The sequence below is a fragment of the Crocuta crocuta genome, unplaced genomic scaffold (genome assembly GCF_008692635.1).
Source record: "Crocuta crocuta isolate KB4526 unplaced genomic scaffold, BGI_CrCroc_1.0 scaffold139, whole genome shotgun sequence".
NCBI classification, from domain to species: domain Eukaryota; kingdom Metazoa; phylum Chordata; class Mammalia; order Carnivora; family Hyaenidae; genus Crocuta; species Crocuta crocuta.
In genome coordinates this window covers 499,427-516,940 of record NW_027533258.1, presented here as the reverse complement: position 1 = coordinate 516,940, position 17,514 = coordinate 499,427, and the positions used below count along the sequence as shown (strand labels likewise).

General features: G+C 51.8%; 1 long non-coding RNA gene across 4 annotated transcripts; it reads right to left on the bottom strand.

Moving 5' to 3' along the window:
* Positions 1 to 12,123: 12,123 nt before the first annotated feature.
* LOC144217137 (uncharacterized) lies at positions 12,124 to 17,214 on the bottom strand. Of its 4 annotated transcripts, none has more exons than XR_013330842.1 (5): positions 16,194 to 17,214; positions 14,097 to 14,132; positions 13,878 to 14,000; positions 13,152 to 13,290; positions 12,124 to 12,545 (listed from the first exon to the last, which is right to left on the bottom strand). It is a non-coding gene; the product is annotated as an uncharacterized LOC144217137 (long non-coding RNA). The 4 variants fall into 4 exon arrangements; XR_013330844.1 differs by having other exon boundaries at positions 13,878 to 14,132; positions 16,194 to 16,261; positions 16,439 to 17,214; XR_013330841.1 differs by having other exon boundaries at positions 13,878 to 14,132.
* Between the last annotated feature and the right edge of the window lie 300 nt (positions 17,215 to 17,514).

Sequence of the window (17,514 nt, the reverse complement as noted above, 5' to 3'; positions counted from 1 at the left end):
AGATGTCTGCGTGGCTCCCTGCCGTGGCCCGGGATTCCGTGGCATCCCTGAAATGCCGGGAAGGGCAGGCTCTCTGGCCGCCTATGGCTCAAATGGCTGCTGCCCCCATTGCCCTGAATTATGTGCAGCTGAAGGGGTGGGCCCCTCCTACTTCATCTGAGTCCCAAGAATGTTGTCATTTGGCCACCCACAGCCTTATCAGCTTGGCCTTTCTCAGGATTGCTGGGACAAGGGGCGTGGGCGTTCTCAGGACTCCAGGGGATTCTGGGAATGTGTCTTTGCCTTCCCAAATTGCCGGCTCTCAAAGCTGGACAGGACCTTTGACTCCCTCCTCACTGAAGGGGAAACTGAGGTCCAGAGGGGGCAGGGGCTTGCTTGAGGTCATGACCGATTTTTAGTGCAAGGGACCCTTGCTTCTCAATCTTCTCCCTATGAAAGAGTGCAAACCATACCACTTGGGGGCCACGTCAGGGGGCAGGGCCCTCAGAAGCCCCCGTCCCACCATCAGAGGCTGGTGGTGATGGGGTTTCAGTGGGAAGGGCCAGCTGGAGTTGACAGAGCACTGGGCGAGGAGCCAGCAGGCTGGGCTGTAGCCCCCGCTCTCCCAGACTTGCTGGAAGGATCTCTAAGGAACTTCTCTTCCAGTTTAGGAGCCTGGAGGCCAGAGGGGTTAAGCAGGAAGAGGTGAGGTCAGCACAGCAGGTGTCGGATCCGAGGTCAGATCACTCTGGGCCTCGTGGCCGTGGCCGTGGCCCGGGCGATAAAGCAGGGGAGGGCGAGATCTGACTTTGTTCCTTTATTTGCCTCTTATTTCCGGCTGTTGGTTCACTGTCCTTGCTTCCTGACCAGGGAGACGAGCACATTAAACAAACCCAAACCTCTGAGAACACGGTGGGGGCGGGAGGCAGGGCAGCGGGCCTTGCGCACGGTGCTGAGCAGCACAGGATAGCCAGGCAGATTCCGGTCAATCCTTCCCCCTCCTTCCATGTCCCCCCACCTGCTCCCTCAATGTTCCTTCCCAGACAGGCCAAACATTCTCACTGAAAGGAAGGGGACGCCCGCAGCCACTTGGAGGTGTGTGGGGTGGTGGGAAGAAACTGGCATCAGCTGTACTTGTCCAGGTACTGTTTGGGGACCCTGGGCAATTCCCTTCCCCTCTCTGAACCTCAGTTTCCTCAAGTGTAAAGTGTAAGGAGGGCAGCGATTCGGCTCCCAGGTCCTGCCTGCAAAACACAAATTCAGTTCTATCTTCCTGCTCAACGCCTCCGCAAAGGGCTTTGCAACATACCCAGAGCGATACTTGCTTGGCCCCGTGGCTCCCTGGCCCTGGAACCTGGCCCTGCTCCCCTATCCTGCCTCGTTTCTCTCCCCGCCAGCTTCCCTTTTGGCGTTTCAAAGTGCCTGCTCTTTCCTGCCTTGGGGCCTTTGCACTTGCCGTCTGCTGCCTGAACTAGTGTTTGCAGGCCACCCTCTCTGAGTCAACTTCCTCCTCTGTCCCCTAAACCTGCCTCTGCCCTTGGCCCTTGGAGCTACCTGCTTGTTTCCTACCCGGGACTCAGGACTTTGCGGAGGAGAGCACCTGCTCCATGCCCTGCTCCCCTGCCAGGCCGGAAGCCACATCAGATCAGTGTGCAGATCCCCTTCTGCCCGGCTCTGTATCCTCAGCTCTGGCCTGGCTGGAAGTGGGACGCTTCTGTGTTTACAGAAGAGCAAGGACTGAGCCAGGGTGTCGCACCAGGGCAGATCTCAAGTGGGCCTTGTCCAGGGAGGGGCCTGGGGCGGAGAAAGCCTCTGTGGCTGCCCCTGAATGGGTGGACCAGGGTCCCAGGGGCCTTGCACCCAGCCGGACAGGTTCCCCAGCCAGTTTGGCAGGATTGCTGTGGACAGCATGGAGCTCTGCACCTGTGGCCTGGTTACCTGGTGAAAGGTTTCAGGCTCTGGGCCCAAGGGATCTGGCCTGAGTCCCTCTGGCTCCCTGGCCTTCTCTGCATGAGCCCCAACAGCATCCACCAGGTGACTCCTGCTCGCAGGCGCTCTGCTCGGGCTGGGGGGCCAGTATTGAGTCCATGGCAAGCATGGGTCCCCAGCCTGTGGTGGACTTTACAGGGCAGGAATATCAAGTTATACCCAGTGTCTGGCCTGTGGGAGCTGGAGAGCTTGGGGTCTCTTGCCAGAGCCCTGCATTAGCTCCCCTAACCCAAGATAAGATTCTGAGGGTAGTGGCTTATGTAGAGGTGATCCAGAAAACCCCCAAAGGTACGTGGTGAGATGAGACAGGGAGGGGAAGGAGCCCCGACGGGTGGCATTGGTGGGCAGGCCTCCACCGTGGGCACCTGGGGCTGCCCCGCCCCCTGTAGAATCCCCCCAGAGTCAGCCCAGTCCTACCACCAGCTGGCCCAGGTACTGACCCACTAACGCCCACCACTCCCAGCAGGCGTTGGCTGGTGCAGGGGTGAGGATGATAGGATTAATTCTGAGGTTCCCCTCTGGTGCAATGTGTCACTGGGAAAGCACTTCCTGGGTGCAGCCTGGGATGGGTTCAATGACAGCATCTGCTCCAACTTTTAAGGCCCTTTCTGAGGCATCTAAGGACTGGCTGGTTCTACAAATCGGACCTCGTCCCCCATTTCTCAACCGTGATGACATGCGTAGGTAAAACTTTCAAGGGACACCCGATTATCCCCAGGATCACTCCGAATAAGCACTAGTCTCTATGGTCAGCGCAGCCCACAACGGTCCGAGCTTATGTGACTTGGATCTGGCCTGCGTCCCGCCTCGTCCAGCCTCACTCTCTATCCCCGAGCTCGGTTCCAGCCAGGCTGCCTTCCAACAGTTCCCGGCACCTCCGTGGCCTTTTCCAGTGTCAAGGCCTTTGGCATGCCATTCCTACTGCCTAGCATCCACTTCGCCCTTTTGTTTCTGTTCTCACCTGGTCTTGCTCAGGGAACAGTCTCATGACCAACACCCCTTTATACTGGGACACTCTCCCTGTGGCCTCCTTGTCCCTGTACTTCAGATGGGGTTCGGTGTTCACTTGTTGAGTGGCCCTGTCTGCATGCGACGGTTACCTAGCCATTCAGGAATGTTTGCTGAAGGAATGAACAAACACTCAACGGCGATCCAGAACCAGACTCCCGGGCCTGCGGGTGCCCCTAACTCAGAGCACAGCCCGGAGACTGTGTCTATGCACCGTGTCTCCATCCATAGAGGTGCCGCTTCCCAGACGTAATTATCAGGGGAGACCTGCTCTTCACATCCCCGGAGCCGGAAACACAAGCAAGCTCTTTAGATCAATCAGTGCCATCACCTTCCAAATGAAGAGAGAGGGCCCTGAAGCCCGGACATGAGGACAGGCCAGAGGAGCCTGCCAATGGTTGGTAGGGTCACTGGGTGCCTTGGGCCTGGAAGTGAGACATGGTTCCAGGAAGTGAGAGGTGAGAAGGCCGAGTCCTGGCTGGAGGAGGGAGACCCCAACCCAGACTCTTCCCCCTGGGACCCTAACCTGGTAAGGGAGGGCATATATACCAAGTTTCCTTAAACCGCTGAAATCCACTCTGGGAAGTTCAGCCAAAACAAAACAAGCAAGGAATATATTGGGAGAATATAGATGAGCTCACAGAAGCAAAAGAATAAGTGAAGAACCAGGCATTGGAAAGGACTTCTCTGGCCATGAGATTTAGGGAACAGAAATCATGGGCAGCCTTTGGGATGAATGTACTTTTGCTTCCATCCTGGAGTCATTTTGCTCAAGACTCAAATGTCCTTAATATATAAAGACTTCCTATAAGTCAATAAGACAAGTGAAATTGCAATAGGAAAATGAGTGAGAATATGAACACACAGTCCACAGGACAGGAAACACAAATGACTCTTAAACTTGTGAAGAGATGTTTAGTTTTATTCAAAATGGAAACCTGCTTTGGGGTTTGTGCCCACCCCCTCCCACTCCTCCCCTACTCACGCTCTGTCTCTCAATAAGCATTTTAAAAAGTAAAAAAACAACAACAAAAAAATAGAAGTGCACGTTGAAGCCACAGTCCAATACCATTTTTCACGTATCAGATTGGCAATGATCTAAACCCTCAATAGTACTATGTCAGCGTGGGTGTGGGAGACAAGTACTCTCAGACGTTACTGGTGGGAGTGTAAACTGGTACAGCCACTATCAAAAATTTTAAAATACACATACCTCTTGCCCTAAAAACTCCCTCCTAGGAACTACCCTGCAAGAACACTTGCGTATATGCAAATTATACCAGCAGGAGGATATTTATTGTAGAATTGTTTTTTGTAATGGCAAAAGATTGGCAACGACTTTAATACCTACCCATCAACAGAGGACAATGAGCTCCATAACAACACAGCCATTCCATGAACGCTGCTGGTGTTAAAAGGAGACCGAGGCAGCTTTCTGCACTCCGGGGTGATCTCCCGGACAAACTATTAAGTGAAAAGAGAAGGATTCAAGGACAGAGTATTGTGTACATGCACACGTCTGGTAAAGCCTGTTTCTGCCTCTTAATTCCGGACCCACACTTTTTGCCCTGTAGCAGCTGCCGTTGTTGTGCTCTGCGAAGGTCCTTTCCCAGGGCTGTTCCCAAGCACCCGCCCTGGCCTGCCTGTGCTTCGGCTTCTAACTGTCCATACCTGAGATTCTTCAGAGGGGCTCTTACTGGAGCCATTTGTCCCTTCATGCAGTGAGCTGGGAGTGTCCCCCCAGGATGGCCCTGGTATCTAACAAGTTGGGGAGCATGAAGGGCCAGCATCCTAGCTCAGGGTGGGGAATGCTGAGGTGCGAGGCTCAGTCCCCCAGGGAGTCTGTGGGAGCTGCCCTTGCTAGGTCTCTGCCTGGGAACAGCCTTACCTCAATTCTTCTCCCCTCTGTCTGCTTCCCCCCCTCCCTAGTGTTCCCCAGGGTGCTTCTCCTTCATACATCACTGCCACGCAAATCGCGATCTGGTAACCGTGATCACGACACCTCCTCTTCCCACCTGATCTTACTTCTTCCCTGCCTTCCCCCATGCACGGAGGGCTTACAACGTGCTAGCCATCTCCCTACAGTAGTGTTGTGAACGATATTACTAAAAACACTAAAATATTATGTTAGCAAAAGTAGCTGACATGTACTGAGCAGTGTCTGTGTACCAGGCCCTGAGTTGAGCACTTTGTATGCATTACCCTGTCTAATCCCTGCAACAACCCTTATGACGTAGGCATTATGATCGTCCCTGTTTTACAGGTGCGGGCACTGAGGCTCCCAGAGCTAAGCAACTTGCTTCAGGTCCTGTGTAGGAAGTGCAAGTGGCTTTGAAGCCTTTGTTTTGAAGTTTGTCTCTATGGCCAAACTCATATCCACTATTAAATTGAAAATCGTGTGATGTGGTGAGTATCAAAGTTCCAGGTACAAGGCAATCTGCATTTTCAAAGCAGGCAAATAGGGAAAGATCATGCATTTTTGCAAAGGATTCTCTACTTTAAGATCTTTCCTTCAAAAACACACATCCTCCTCTCAGGAGCAAATGCCAGGATGAGAAATAGGACATTCAAGGTAGCTCCTGGGATCGGCCATGTTTGCAGAGGTGGGAAGGGAGCCCACCGCTAGGCAAGGTGCCCCCGGCCCCACTGCCACGATCTGTTCGGCCTTCTGATTTCCTGGAGACCGTGGGCAGGGTGTGGGATAGAGTACAGACACCCTTGGTGCATTTGCACACGTGACTAGTGAGACTCCTTGCATTTCAACCCTGCTTCTCTTCTCTGACCCCTGCACCGCCTGGAGCCGCAGGACTCCGCCCTCGGTCCTGAGCCTCCACCTACTGACGCCAGGCAGGTGAGACTGCCCGCGAAGGAAGGAGGGTTCCTGGAAGCCAATCCCACACGGAGACGGCTAGAAACAACTTACCGACACCAGGAAGTGGCCGCGAACTGTGTGAGTGCGGCCCACGCAGCCCAGAGTCCCCAGCTCTAGCTTGTCTCGCTTTAGCAGCCACAGTTCTCAGATGCCTGTGGCCACTCTGACACCACCGTGCGCCAGGGGAAGAGTGAAGGGGAAGACAGACCACCTAGAGGCCATGGTCTTGGCACACTGTGGTGAGATATCTTTCTCATGCCAAGTTTTACACAGCATACGCCCGGGCCAGGAGTGGGGTTCATACAACAGACCACCAGAGGCCACCGGCGTTCTCGGAGACCTCATGCCCAAGAGCTCTGCCCAAGAGAACCCTCCACACTGTCCCAGGCCCGTGTCTGCGGGGCTGGGAAAACCAAGGCCACTTCAGAGGAAGCTAAGGGCCCAGGGAGATACTGAGAAGTCAAGAAATATGTAGTTGTGATTTGGCAGGGGGCCCTAAAGGGACATTAGCTCCCGAGGGGATAAGGGGATAGAGTTGTCCTGTACTCAAGCCTCTCCTGGGGGCCCTGCCCAGTGGATCCTAGAAGGAATCTGGGCTCCCCTTGTCCTGAGCGTCCCGTCATAAGGCACCTGGGCTCACCTGAGCAACTGCTTGCAGCCAGATGGCCCCGGAGCCTGCACAGGACCTGAATAGCCATTCCTCGCACTTTCCATTTATTTTACTGCTTCTCTAGATCCAGGGTCTTATATTCAAGCCCAGGGCCTATAAGTAAATCAGGGGCTTTGGACTAAATTAACTGATAATAAATATCACCGGCTCGCAGCTGCAGAAGAGTGAGGACTATGTGCTCTCTGCCGTTTCTACGTCTAGAAAAGCAGCTGACACACAAGAGGCTTCAGATGAATGAAGGACAGTAATTGTTTGTTGAGCCCTTTACTGAAGCCACAGGCACACCCCCAGTGTGGGTTATCTCCTCCGCTGCTGAGGATAGCCCCATTTTCCAGATGGGTAAATAAAGGCTCAGAAAGGACAATATACTTGTCCAGGGTCACAAGGGTGAGGTCGGACTGGGATCTGAACCCACCTGCCAGACTCAGGACTGCCTTGATAAAGATAGGAAGAGGGACGGGTCTGATTCTGGCTTCAGGAATCAGGTGCAGAGAGGGCCAGAGCTCCGGCTACCCCGGAACATTCCCATGACCCTCTTCTCCCTTCCTGGTCTGTTCTTCTCCACAAGTCCCACTGTCACTGAGCAGACTCCTCCCTGGGAGTGCAGGGCAAGAAGCAGAAGGAGTGGGGGGCACAGAGGACCCCAGACCCATACCCTGCATGGGGAGCAGCTCCCTGCAGGGTGGGTGTCTGCTGGGCAAGAAGTGACGTGGGCATCTGGGGAAGGGACTGAGGGAGGAAGGAAGGAGTCATTCCTCTTCAAAGTGGAGTCTGCCCTCTGCTCTCGAGGAACCCTCAGTGTTTCAGTCTTCGGAGCCCAGTCCTCAAACTATGGGAGCCCAGAGCCCTCCTAACAGGACCCCCTGGGCAGTCACCTTTCAGCGCCATTGAATTCCTGAGCATTGAGTATAAATATAAAAAGCAGAGTAACCTATGCTCTTTATCTTGGTTCTCAGTTTTAAAGACATAGAAAAACATGAAAGAAAGATTTACACTCGCTACCTAGATTCTCAGTTCACATTTCCTCTGTTCGTGTGCTCATGGCTCCCTCCATTACCCAGCCTCTATTTACTCATCTATTTATCTTATTTTTTTAAGTTTATTTATTCATTTTGAGAGAGAGAGAAAGTGGGGGAGAGGCAGAGAGAGAAAAGGGAGAGAGAAAATCCCAAGCAGGCTCCCCACTGCGATCACAGAGCCTGATGCAGGGCTTGAACTCATGAACCGCGAGATCATGACCTGAACCAAAGCTCGATGCTGAGACAACTGAACCATACAGGCACCCCCATTTATCTTATTTTTTATTTGTTTCATATTAAGTTGAAGACAACAGTGTGCTCTCCTAAAACCCTTCAGCGTGAATATTACTGATCAGAGTGAAATCATTAAACAAAAACAACTTTCATTATGGAAATTTTCGAAAGTCGAGAGAACAGTGTGATTATCCCAGAGCTTCTATCACCCAGCCTCAGCGACCGTCAACAACCTTGTTTCATTTATCACCTCTTCCTTTTTTTAAATAAAAAAATCACAAATTCTCCAATAGTAAGTTTCACCTTAAATTATGAAAGTAATACATACTTGTAACCATCATAATCATTATTGATGCAGGCATTTGATGGGTGCTCCATCCATGGGTAAAAAGTCGGTGGGGAGGGTCACCTAGGGGGCTCAGTTGCTTGAGTGTCTGACTCTTGATTTCAGCTCAGGTCATGGTCTTACAGTTCATGGGATTGAGCTCCCACGTGGGCTGTGCATACTGCACAGAGCCCACTTGGGATTCTCTCTCTCCTCTTTCTCTGCCCCTTCCCCCTTTTGTGCCCCCTCCCTCCCCCCAAAATAAACAAACATGAGAAAATTCCAAAAAAAAAGCATGGTGGGGAATAGGATATTCCCACAGAAATATCACTCAGAAATTACATATTACTTGGGGCGCCTGGGTGGCTCAGTCAGTTAAGTGTCCGACTTCAGCTCAGGTCATGATCTCACGGTTGGTGGGTTCTAGCCCCGCGTCGGGCTCTGTGCTGACAGCTAGCTCAGAGCCTGGAGCCTGCTTCAGATTCTGTATCTGCCTCTCCCTCTGACCCTCCCCCGCTCATGCTCTGTTTCTGTCTCTCTCAAAGATGAATAAACACTTAAAAAGTAAAGAAAAAAAAAAAAAAAAAAAAAAAAAAATTACACATTTTATTTGGCCCTAACCTGCAGGGGTTAGGGATACCGATGCCCCATGCAGTTGAAAACCCATGTATAACTTTGAATCCTCAGAAACTTAAGTACTAACAGCATACCATTGGCCGGAAGCCATACTGATCACATAAACAGTCGATTAACACAGTTTTTGTATGTTATATATGTTATATACTAATTCTCACAATGAAGTAAGCCAGAGCAAAGAAAATGTTATTAAGAAAATCATAAGGTATGCAAACCATGAGAGACTCTTGAATGCTGACAAAAACTGAGGACTGATGGATGTGGTGGGGGGGATAGGCATGGAGGAGGACACTTGTGGGGATGAGCACTGAGTGTTATGTGGAAACTAATTTGATAATAAACTATTTGTAAAAAAAATAATAAAAAAATAAAATGTGAAAAAAGAAAAAAAGAAAAAAGAAAAATAAATAAACTTTAAAAATAAAAAAAGAAAAAAGAAAAAAAAGAAAATCATAAGGAAGAGAAAATACATTTACAGTACTGTGCTGTATTTATGAAAAAAAGAATATGTGTAGGGCACCTGGGTGGCTCAGTTGGTTAAGCGTCCACGACTTCAGCTCAGGTCATGATCTCATGGTTTGAGAGTTTGAGCCCTGCCTCGGGCTTTGTGCTGACAGCTCAGAGCCTGAAGCCTGCTTTGGATTCTGTGTCTCCCTCTCTCTCTGCCCCTCCCCCACTCGTGCTCTGTCTGTCTCTCTCAAAAATAAGAAATAAAACATTTTTAAAAACTTTTAAAAATATCACCCCCTAGTAAATTTGTCCATAATTTCTTTAGCTGGAGTTTGTATATTTTTCCGCTTTCTCACCCGTGTAAGTAATACTGCATTGAACAGCTTTAAGTTTTAATTTGTTTGAATAATCTCTTCACCCAGCGTGGGCCCTGAACTCACGACCGCAAAATCAGGAGTCGCGTGCTCTTTTGACAGAGCCAGCCAGGCGCCCCGAACAGCATTGTATGTTCACCTCTACTGTGCCTCTGATCAGTCTCTTCGGGAAGATTCCAAGGAGGGAGAGCAGAGAAGAGGAGTGCTAGCTGTTAAAGGCAGTTGGTAGGTCCTGCCAACTGGCCTTCCCACATTCCAGAAAGGTTGTACCAACCGACACGCCCCCCGGCAGTGAGGCACCTGGTCCACAGCTCGCTGACAAGCTCGGAATTATTATTCCAAATCACTAAAACATTTACCAATTGAAGACATCCCCAATGGATATCACCGCTCTGTTTGATTATGAATATCTCTGGTTTGGTTTTTTTCCTTCTGTGCATTGTTCATTTGCCTCCTTGGCCCTTTGTCTGTCATGGAGTTTTTTTCTTATCCATTCCGGGTGCTTGTGAGGATTACCATGACTTAATGCTTGTGAAGAGCCGGAACAGCACAAAGAAAGCATCTCGCCCCGCTGGGGAGGCTGCCCCCCCACTGCCTGGGTCAAGTTCTGGTTCTGCTGCTTGCTGGCTGGGTCGCCTACCCTTAGCATGCCTCTGTGTAAGGGGTTATTATGAGGCTGGCAGGAGCTACTGCATGCAAGGTGCTCAGAGCTACTTCCCTCCCATACGGAGCCTTCACCAAATGCCACCATTATTTGTATATTAAGGAAATCAGCCTTTTGTTCTATGTGTTGCCAATCACTTCCTTTTCAAATCTGAAAGCGTTTTGGCATATCACCGGGCAGCCTCCAGCGAGGGAAGGGGGGTAAGGAGCCGAGGAGTTTCGTGTTCACTGAGCAATGTCTTGGAAGGAATGTCTACTACTTGAAAACATTCTCAGAGCCATAAAGATAGGCCGGTTGGCCCGAAACCAAAACCCAAATTAGTCCCAAGGAAGATTTCACCACTTCCTCTGAGAGATGTGTCCCGGTATCCCAGGCTTGGGCCGGAGAGTCCTGCTCAAAGGCTACCCCAGTTTTTCCCTGCTCCCTCGGCTTCTCTCCACCCTCCTCGGGTGGAGGCAGCAAGGACTTTACCCCCAAAGAGAGCTCTCCCAGGGTTTGGCAGGTGGGACTCACCTCAGAGCCAGGTGAGGCCCCAAGAGGGCGCGACCAGGCCCTCTCTGTTTCAGCTCACACCCTGTTTCCATTCCCTTCCTGTGACTCAATAGGGGAGGGGCCCTGGGGCCACTCACCTTGCCTTCTCAACCTGCCCCCCATTCCTGGATTCCCGGGGGTCTCTCTGGTCTGTGGGGGGGGAGTGGGGGGGACCGGGGCCGCCGGGGCCAGAAGCGGACCCCTAAGCTGGGGTGGCTTGAAGACGCCACACCCACTCTGACCGCCCAGCTGGAGTCTTTCCCCTCCTGGACTCCGAACACCGCCTGGAACTTGAAGTTGTCTCTTGGCCCTACCTCTTCCCCCATCACCTTATCTCCAGGGTGACTGTCCTGTTGGCATGAAGACAACTGTACCCACTGCCTCACGCGGACCTCTACTCCCCTCGCTTGAAAGCCAGCCAGCGGGGCAGCGTCTTACAAACTCTCCCCACGTGTGAGGCCCCTGCTGGGAGGGTGTCGCGCTGTCATGGGAGACAGCATTTCTTACACCGCTGCTGCGTGCCGAGCCGGGGACCCCCCAGCCTCCAAGAGTTGACGCCAGCAGAATGCCATCAACTNGCTGGGAGGGTGTTGCGCTGTCATGGGAGACAGCATTTCTTACACCGCTGCTGCGTGCCGAGCCAGGGACCCCCAGCCTCCAAGAGTTGACGCCAGCAGAATGCCATCAACCTCAGTGCCCAGCCCAGTACAACCGCACACCTGAGGCCTTCTGGGTCACAGCACCCAGGCCTGTGGCCTGGCTTNTTTTTTTTTTTTTTTCGGTTTTGAGTGATGAATCTTGAAAATAGGAGGAAGGGCACAACTCCTCTGGAATTCCCGCCTCCCAGTCTTCCCAGTACCGTGGGTTTATGTTCCAATGGCCATCCACCTGTGATAACCCCATGAGTGCCCCGTGGAGGGCAGAGGGGGGCCAGGCTGAGTAACAGCAGATGTCATTTCACTGTTGGGCACCAGGCGACCTCAGCCATGTGCACGGAGAGGCCATGCTGGCTCACGCACTGGGCGGAGAGGACCCAGCGCTGTCTGTGACCTGCGGGGGCTGGGGAGGCGGGCGGGGCAGAGAGGCTGGGGCTGAGTGGGGAGTGCCTGCCTCAGTTGGCAGATGAGAAGGTGGGCGTGTCATGAAGGATCCACCCTTGACTACCTTCCCTACAGGCCTAATTTCCTTGCCCTCGGCACTTCCACAGGACTGCTCTTTCCAGTTTCATCTTAGAGCTATCATGCCAGATGCCATGTCATACCTGTTGTCCAGTAATTCCACTTCTAGGTGTGCGTGTGCGTGTGTGTGCGCGCACGCACATGTGTGTGTAAGATTTAAAAGAATTAAAAAAGAAAGAATTAAAAGCAGGGACTTGAATAGATGTCTCTATACCCAAGTTTATAACAGCATTATTCACAATAGCCAAAGATAGAAGCAGTCCGAGTGTCATGGATGAAAGACAAAATGTGGTCTATCCATGCAACGGAATATATTCAGCTTCAAAAAGGAAGGAAATTCTGGGGTGCCAGGCTGACTCAGTCTGTGGAGCATGTATTTCTTGATCTCAGGTTTGTGGGTTTGAGTCCCACATCAGTATAGAGATTATTTAAAAATAAAATCTTGAAGGGGCACCTGGGTGGCTCAGGTGGTTAAGCTTCCAACTTTGGCTCAGGTCATGGTCGCACGATGTGTGAGTTTGAGCCCTGCATTGGGCTCTCTTGCTGTCTGTGCGGAGTCGGCTTCGGATTCTCTCTCTCTGTCTCTGCCCCTCTCCCGCTCATGCTCTCCTTCTCTCTAAAAAATAAATAAACATTAAAAAAATTTTTTAATAAATAAATACATTCTTTAAAAAAGAAAATAAAAGAAGGAAACTCTGACACCTGCTACAATACAGATGAACCTTGAGGACATCATGCCAAGAGAAATAAGCCGGACAGAGAAGAACAGATACCACATGATCCCACTCACATGAGCCGCCCAGGGTGGTCACACTCACAGAGACAGAAAGTAGGGGCTGGAGCTAGGGGGGCGGGGGAGTCAGTGCTGGTGGAGGAGTTTCTGTTTGGGAAGATGGAAAAGTTCTGGAGCTAGATGATGACTGAGACAGTTGCTCAGTAGTGCTACTGTGCTGAAAGCCACTGAACTATACACTTGAAACGGTAAAAATGGTAAATTTTATGTTATGTATATTTTACCAGTGGAAAAGTCATTGTGTGCCCCACCCTGCCTGCCCCAACTAAGCTTCTGTGCTGAGGGCTGGGGCTTGTGGGCTGATTCTATCTTTTCCAGGCACTATTTGTCCGCCAGAGTTCTCGTGTGGACAAAAAGAATGGACCTGGCGTTTAGGATACAGGTTTGGTTGCAGGTAACCACAGTGAAATCACAGTGAAATCCACATACAGTCTGGAGGCAGGCAGTGCAGGGCTGGCATAGTGACTCTGCCTGGTGTGGTCCTTCAGGAACCCAGGCTCTTCTCTGGTCATCACGAGGGGTGTTTCTTTTGCCTATGGCTCAAGGTGGTTTACCACCATGTCCTTGGCTACAGGGGGAAGAAAGAGAAGAGAGACTCGTTTCCTTCCTTTAAAAGACACTGTCACTTGGGGGCGCCTTGTGGGCTCAGTAGTTTCAGCGTCTGACTTGGGCTCAAGTCATCATCTCATGGTTTGTGAGTTCAAGCCCTGCATCAGGCTTTCTGTTGTCAGCGCAGAGCCTGCTTCAGATCCTGTCTCCCTCTCTCTCTCTGTCTCAAAAATAAACAAACGTTAAAAAAAAAAAGACACTGTCACTGGGTCTCTGTCCTGGGAATTGCTGCTTGGTGGATGGGCTGTCCCCTACACGCCCCGACAGGATGTCAGCTGCGTGCCACCTTGCCCGGCAGCCCTGGAGCTGTGCTGCTCCAGTCGCCCCTCCAGAGAGAAGCTGTCACAGGAAGCGCTGACAAACCACCAGCTGGGGCACCTTTAGGAACCTCCTCCCCAGCAGGTTTGGATCTGGAGGACCAGCAGGCTGGCCAGGCTACCCGCTGAGCCTCCCGCCTGCCTCCTTTTGCGGGCTGGGGTCTCTCCCTTCCTGCTCACACTCCCTCTCCCTGCTTCTTACAGGCAGTCCACCGCACACATCTCTCACATTTTCAGCTCCCACTCCACTCGATGCCGTCTCCGACGACCAGAACGGACACCATTGCTCCAGGCCGCATCCCCAGCACGTAGAAGGTTGCCTCGCACACAAGGAGGCACTCCACGAAATCGCCTAGATGACCAAGAAAATACAGCGGGTATTCAGTAAATGTGTGTTGACTTGAGCAGACTTCAAAGCAGCTCGGAACCAGTCATCGGCCCAGTTCACCTGAGAGTGGAGTCCCCTGTCACATTCGCCGGAGCCCTTTGCCAACGAAAACAGGAATGGAGAGTTAGAACCAGACCTGCTGCAGCCGCAGGGGCCCCCTTCCTGCCATCTGCAGGGTGGGGGCTTCCTGAGCCCGTGGAGGGCACGGGGGGACACATCCGCTCCCGGCCAGGCAGGCCTCCCTGGCATGGACATCTTGTGAGTCCCAGGCCAGGGGGCCGGGAATGACAAAGAGGCTGCCAGAGCTGGTGTCCCGGGATGCGGGCCCAGGGCAGACGTGCCCCCCCGGAAGCCCACTGGGCTGCAGTGCTGGCAGCGACTCGTTTTTCCCTTCCTGCAGCTCTGCCTGGGGAGGTGTTTTCAAAGCTGTTCGTGTCCCCCACTCTCCCCGCTGCTGGCCAGGAGGCAAGGGCAGCAGCCTCCTAATGACCTGTTTGTTTATAAAAGAGTCACAGACTCTGCTATAGCAGCGTGCATTGTGTCCTTCTCTGGACTTCTGGTCTGTGGGGGCTATGATGGCATGTGACCAGCTCGGCGTGCAGGCGATGTGCTTCATGAGGCTCGAAAAGGGGAGTGGATGGGCCAGCGAGGAGCTGCAAGTGGCTCAAGCCACAGGGACAGACACGAAGGAGCTTGGTCTGAGAAGGCAAGAAGGAGGCACCAGCAGGAGCAGACCTGGGGGAAACTGCAGATGATTCTAGGTCATTCCAGAATCCTCTGGATGACTGGATGGTTCCCTCCAGGTAGAAGTCATGACATTGTATGCTGACCCTGGGGCTGAGCTGGGAGCATGCCCCACTTGGCAAAGGATGGTGATAAGCAGCTGTGTTGACTGTACTTAAGAAAGGTGTTGCTGTCAGATCAGAGAAGTGTGACCGGGCTACATTCCTGAGGCTCCAGAAAGGAGGAAAGTGAGAGATGGACCTCAAGGCATGTCAGGGAAGTGGATGGGGACAGTGGAGTTGGGGGTCCTAGATAGGGTCACAAGCAAGGCAAGGGGTACTGGAGTTTGCTCTTGCAGGGACAGTGGTAGAAGGATGGCCACCTGGTTTTAAAAGGACCAGAAAGTCTGGGACTAAGGGACAGTCAAATCTAGAGTGAATGGCAGGTCAGTCTGAAGAGGGAGGCCAAGGACTGGAACTTAGGAGGGAATTCCTACCATAGAAACCAGAAATGACAAAGGAGAAGAATGAAAAATCCGACCACACGGACACGAAAACCTTCCAAATACGGACACCAGACAAAACAAACACACAACCCCACCCCCACCCCGCCGCAACGGGGCTGAAAGTAAAATGATGAACTGAGGAAATATTTGTAATCTATCGACCACGACAAAGGGTTCAAATCCATTATGTAAACAGATCTTACAGATCAGTAAGAAAAAAGCAAACAAAGAGCGATTTGGAAAAGGACAAGCAGGCCACACACGCACAGGTGCCCACAGGCATCCAGCATAACACCCAACACGGAATCCAGGATGGAAGAGGCAGGAAGCGCAATGACAAGATGCCACTCTGCCCAACAGGCTGGCACAGATTTAAAAGTGAATACCCAGTATTGCTGAGGATGTGGGGAAAGGACCTGATGGGTGAGAGCATGACTCAGTGCAGTGTTTTGGGGGAGCAATTCGGCAACGTCTGTCAAGTTCTGGAATTGTCACATGTGCTTCCCTTTGATCTAAGAGTCTTTATTCTCTGCAATACCGGGGAGTACCCGGGTGTCACCTGTCCCTATTCTGATCCTATGCTAGAAGTTGGAATTCTACACTTGTCTCAAAAAGACTTGGGCTCCAGAGCTAGTGTGGTTTTCTCAGTGATATGAAAGGGTCACCTCCTTGCAGTCAACTTTGTGAACAGGGCCATGTGGCCAGGTTGGGGAGAGGCTGGGAAGATGCTGGGGAGAGAATCCTGTTGTTTCACTTAGGACCCAAACTTGTATATCTGCAGTGGCATCTCTATTAGTTAGAAATTGTATCCAAGTGCAAGTAGTAGAGACCTGGAAAATAGTGGCTTAGATAAAAATAGAGGTTTGTTTTCTCAGGTCACAGAAGTCAGGGACTCCCAGGATAGTTCTAGCCCATCATCAAGAACCTACCACCCTTCTGTCTTTCTGCTCTGTCACATTCAGAGTTTGACTTCATCCTCAAGGTCACAAAATGGCCACTGGAGTGCCAGCCATCGTGTATATATTCCAGGGAAGAAGAAGAAGGAAGAAAACAAAAAGGGCACACACTGTTTTGGAGCTTTCCTGGGAAACCTGCCCAGCAACTTCTGCTCATATCTCCTCAGCCATCTTTATTGGCTTGGGAAGTGGGAAATGGAAATCTTTTGGCTGCTCACCTGGTTGCTTTGAGCAAGCTCTTGCTCAACATCCAATCCCTGTTTTCTTTTACCTTATTTGCGATATCGAGGGACAAGGAAGTCCTCTGATGCTTGCACTTGCTAAGCAAGTCAGCTTGATTTCTGAAACACTTTAAAACAGGGGCTTTGCTAAGGTTTCTGGCTCTCCTACTTCATCGGGGACACACAGTGTGCCCTTGGGAAGAGGGCACAGGCCTTTGCTCAGGAACATTAGAATCTACTCACTGCAGGTGCTTGCTGAGATAAGGAAAGGCTATATTACACGCTAATGTCAGGTGGTATCATGCTGGGGGAGGGGGGAGATTTATGTATGAATTTTAGGCTGACTCTGGAAGCAAGGCCCTGAGACAAATACTTGTGTATTTTTATGGAGGAGATTAGCTCCCAGGCATGGCCAGCTCCACCTGTAAGGAGAACTGGCTCCAGGAGCCCCAGGGTGCCCTCTGGGGAAAGTGCAAAATGAATGGCTGCAGGAAAGCTGGGGAGGGCTGGAGAGGGGGGCCAGGCAGCTGCATTATGTGCCTTATTTACATTCACAAACCCCCTGAGAGGTCAGATGGAGAAACTGAGGCTCAAGGAAGGAAAGTGACCTGTTGAAGGGTCAGAGCTGGGACTCTAACCCAGACCTGAGTGTCACCAAAGACCCAGGTGGCTGCTAAAACTTATATTCCTCCCTTGCTTATTCAATGAACTGACAGGCATTTGCTGAATGCATCCTGCACACAAAGCCTGGGCCTCAGCCCTCTGGACAGTAGGCTGCCTGCTGCCTAGGTGCTCCTGGGTGCTCCTGGGCACTCTTGGGTGCTCCGGGGTACTCCTGGGTGCACCTGGGTCTCCTGGGTGCACATGGGTGCTCCGGGGTGCTCCTGGGTACTCCTGAGTGCTCCTGGTTGCTCTTGGGTACCCCTGGATGCTCCTAGGTGCTCCTGAGTACTACTGGGTGCTCCTGGATGCTCCTGGGTGCTCCTGGGTGCTCCTGGATGCTCTTGGGTACTCCTGGATGTTCTTGGATGTTCCTGGGTAATCCTGAGTGCTCCTGGGTGCTCCAGAGTGCT